The sequence below is a fragment of the Myripristis murdjan genome, chromosome 2 (assembly GCF_902150065.1).
Source record: "Myripristis murdjan chromosome 2, fMyrMur1.1, whole genome shotgun sequence".
Taxonomy (NCBI): domain Eukaryota; kingdom Metazoa; phylum Chordata; class Actinopteri; order Holocentriformes; family Holocentridae; genus Myripristis; species Myripristis murdjan.
The window spans coordinates 21145359-21149766 of record NC_043981.1 but is presented as its reverse complement, the minus strand read 5'-3'; the positions used below and the strand labels follow the sequence as shown (position 1 = coordinate 21149766).

Genomic DNA, 4408 nt, shown 5'->3' with positions numbered 1-4408 from the left:
ATATGTATCTATACATATACACACAAAGACGTACCTGGAATGCACAAGTAGTGCTTTGCCAGCCTGGAGAGCAGTGGGTAAACGGCTTGGTGGTCACGCCACCATTTCAGGGGGTTCCCCTCCAGCAAGAGAGATGGGGCGCTGAGGTATTTTTTCATTTCATCTTGGGCTCTGGCATGAGCAGACTTTGGTGGGGCCACGCCGTCCTCTGGTTCGCTGAGAGATTGTCCCAGCAGACTGACTAGTAGTGCAGAGGCCTTTCTCTTGGGAGCAGGCTGAGGCATTTCATCTGACTCCTCTGAAAATGAGACAAAACAATGTGTTCTAGGGTTAGGATAACATGAATGTGGGCGGCTATGAATCATTCAGTTTTTCATTGTGTCTGCGCACATGCATGTCTATCTGAGTGAGTGAGTGAATGAGTGAGTGAGTGTGAGTGAGTGAGTGAGTGAGTAAGTGTGTGTGTGTGTGTGAGTGTGAGTGAATGTGTTAGTGAGTGTGAGTGAGTGAGTGAGTGAGTGAGTGAGAATGCTTGAGGTGAAGTGAGTGTGATTGTGCATGTGTTTGCATGGATGTACATACTTGTGTGTCTGAACCTCTGAACGAAATTATGTAAAAAGAAGAAACAAACCTTGTTCTATTGGTCCTGATCCTCTGGTTGCATCAGACTCTTCGGCGCTGGTAGTGCTCTCATAACCCTAACCCTGTGGCCCATCGTCCATCCCCTCATTCTGTGAATAAAACAAAGAGTAGCGAACCAACAGTTAGCGCTTCCTCAATAATTGAAACAGCTTTTCTTAACCTCACAACTAGTAAGATAACTGAATTTTAGATTGCTTCACATTTACATTAAAGAACTGAATATACCTCCAAGGTTGCCGCTTCCTCAGTCACTCTGCTGTGGACCTCCTTTCTTTCATCCTCAGGGAGAAAAAGGAGTGCCTTGAAGCGAGGATCCAGGGCTGAGGCTGAATGCAGCATCTTCTTCTCGTCTGCACTGTTGTACCTCTTTTGCAGATCGGTTCTGATGGCCTTCTTGACCTCTTGGGTCACTCCGCTGTCTCCAGTCGTGTCCGACATCTTCTTCAGTAGCTCAGCTTTCAGTGGAGCGATGAGGCAGACAGCGGCATGTTTGCCGTGTGACATCAGGAGTGTGGCCTCATACATGGGCTTCAGGGCCTTCACAATGTCCTCTGCATTTGTCGTCTCGGTTTCCGTAAAAACTGCGAGATCAGAACCTGATCTTCGAACCTCAGGGGACAGCAAAGTGGCCGTGACGGCTGGCTGCTGTTCCAGGTACCTAGATAGATGGATAGATAGATAGATGTGTTATTGATCCTGAAGGAAATTTTGGGTTTCAGTACCAAAAGAAAAAACACAATTGAAAAACATGGGATGAAAAATAAAAATTTAAAAGCTATAATGGCCTTGGTTACATAGGTGTAGGAAAGGCTCAATTGTTATTGGGCTATGTTTATTGTATTACTGTAGGCTTGTTAGGCTATCCCATTTCAGTTTCCTGCCTCTTGTGCTGGCTCCAACCAATTAAGAGTGAAGTTAAGGAATAATCTTGTTTTAATCCACTTCACCTGGCGTTTCACTTCTCGGTATAAGGCTGGCACGACTGTGTCGGTTATTTGCTGTCGACTCGGTATTTGGTAGCGCGGCTCGAGGCACTTTATCAGCTGGCAAAAGCCTGCATTCGCGACAACATTGTACGGCCACAAGTCCTTCACAATGAAGACCCTGATGCAACGGGTTATCTTCTGAGCTCGCACTGACCCCGGTGGCAATTTCTTCATGGATTCGGTGATTTTTGGTTGGTCGGGTGTGCAACCGCTACCGCCGCTGCTGCTACCGCCGGTAGCTAGGCCTTTGGCTAGTTCGTTGTGCCATCTGCTGATTCCGCATGTTCGTCATTTTTCCGAATTATTTTATTTTGGCGTGGCACTCTTTGCAAATGGCAAAAGTTTTGTCAAGAGCTCTCTTTCCTTCAACTTCATGAAATCCGAAGTGTTTCCAGGGTTTTTAGGGTATCAGTGTTTCTAATCATCCGATGGACGACGCTGCTGGATCTGCCTCAGCCATCGCCATTCGCCAGCTGACTGACTGATCATGTCATAACATGTCAAAATCAGGCTGTTCTGATGGTGCGCGTGCATGCACCGAATGCACTATTTCAACGCGTGCATGAAATGTATTCTGGTTATAACATATAATATTATATCATATAAAAAGTATAATATGTCTAATAAATAATGGGGAAAAATAAGCTGCCGTTTACTTCATTTATTTATTTATTTAATAAAAAATCGATTCTCTGGCGTCACAGCATCGATGCTGCATCGTCCAGTAAAGAATCTTGATGCATCCAAGGATCGATTATTTTCGGCAGGTTTCAAGGAACTGGGTAAAATTCTTTCATTGAAAGTTACAAAGGATCCAGGTCTCTTCATATTAGGCTTGCCTTCAAAAATATTATCTCTGAGCAGATCTGATTTCAGACTTTGTGACAAACTTCTGTTTCTGTCCAGGAGATGTATTTTAAAGCAGTGGATAAGTGGCAAACCTCCCACTGTTACACAATGGTACCAAGAAACATACAATTTTACCCTTAGAAAGACTTACTGCACGAATGAAAGGGGATGAAAGTTGGTTTGAGAGAACATGGTCAACCTTCCTGAGGCACTTACCCCCGTCCCTTCAGGACACTGTAATTAAGGGGAGATTTACCTTAGATTGGAGTGCTCCCTCCAGATGACCTGCCAGTACGTAATGTGCTTTTCTATTATTACCTGTCTCTAGACCTCCCCCTCTTTGTTTTGTTTAAATTGAATTTTAACGGTTGGGATCTATATGAAGCCATTTTGCTTGGATGGTGGTGTATTTTCTTTTGTATTTTCACATCTTCGTGAATGCAGAGCACTTGTTTATTGTTTGTTTATGTAAAAATCAGTAAAGACTAAAAAAAAAATAAAGAGACAGATTGCGTTAGACAGGTTCTGTGTGTGTGTGTGTGTGTGTGTGTGTGTGTGTGTGTGTGTGTGTGTGAGTGAGTGAGTGAGTGTGTGTGTGTGTGTGTGTGTGTGTGTGTGTGTGTGTGTGTGTGTGTGTGTGTGTGTGTGAGTGAGTGAGTGAGTGTGTGTGTGTGTGTGTGTGTGTGTGTGTGTGTGTGTGTGTGTGTGTGTGTGTGTGTGTCCAGCTCTGTCCTGAGGGGGCGGTAGCGCGCCCAGCAGCAGGTCGCTGCCACACTCGGAGCCGCAGAAGAAAAGGAGCTCCTCCCCCCGGAAGCGGCGTGCAGCCCGGAGTCTGTCCCGTGTGAAGGCGCGGAGCCGCGGTTCTGCTGCTGGGTTCTGCTGCTGGGTTCTGCCTGAAGGTTCTGCCTGAAGGTTCTGCCTGAAGGTTCCTCAGGTTCTGTGTTCCTGTGCGGCTCTTCTGTGTTCTCTGTCTGAGTCTGGGAGCGGAAGTGGGTGAGTGCAGCCCGTTAGCTGCTGCCGCCATTCAAACAGTAACGGAGCTTTCAGCCGCTTGTTGACGTTGTTGATGTTGTTTATGTTGTTTATGTTGATGTTGTTGATGTTGTTTATGTTGATGTTGATGTTGTTTATGTTGATGTTGTTTATGTTGATGATGTTTATGTTGATGATGTTTGGTAATGTGCCCGAGACGGTCCGGTTCAGGCTCGGTGAGTCACGTCGCGTCGCGTCGCTATGTTCATATCCATATCACATCCTACAGCTGCGCTCTCAGGGCTACCTTACCCCCCTTACCCCCCTAACCCCCCTAACCCTAACCCCCCAACCCTTACCCTGACCCCCTCAGGTCCACGAGCTCGTACTGAGTTTGGGAAGAGAGCATTCGCTTACTCTGCTCCTTCAACCTGGAATGGTCTCCAGAAAACTCTTAGGCTTCATACTCTCATGACCATGTGTAGATTTATAACCCAGACCTGGTAATATCTGAGAGGGGAGTGTGCAAATGCTTCCCTGTTTGATTCCTCGTTCTGACCCCTGCTTGTTTCCGGGTTAATGATCCTGCCTGATGCATACTGTGCTGATTTCCCCTCCACATCCTTTTCCCTTCCATCTCTTGCCCCATCCTTGACTTTAGCTGCCCCCCCCAGCCCGGCTGTTTCTTGCGTGCTCTTGCTCTTATATCCTTGTGCATTGATGTTTTATGTCATCCCAGCCTTCCTGTACTACCTTATTCTCTTCTTTATCTCCCCCTGGCTGCTGCTTGCTCTCTTGCTCTTTTATCTCTCTTTTATTCTTTTTGTTTGTAATCTCCTGCTCTGGTTGTTCTTGGTCTTATGTTTGTATGTTGTTGTTTTTATGTCAGGTGGAGCTCGTAAAAGAGCTCAAGCTTCTTCCTGGTAAAATAAAGGCTAAATAAAATGAAATAAATATTT

General features: G+C 45.9%; 1 protein-coding gene across 1 annotated transcript in view; it reads left to right on the top strand.

The window, feature by feature from the left end:
* The first annotated feature begins 3275 nt into the window (after nucleotides 1-3275).
* Nucleotides 3276-4408, top strand: part of pcid2 (PCI domain containing 2) — a 12684-nt gene continuing 11551 nt past the window's right edge. The window contains exon 1 of the mRNA XM_030074650.1: nucleotides 3276-3470. The gene's annotated coding sequence lies outside the window, so the exon portion shown is untranslated. The remainder of the gene's footprint in view (nucleotides 3471-4408) is intronic.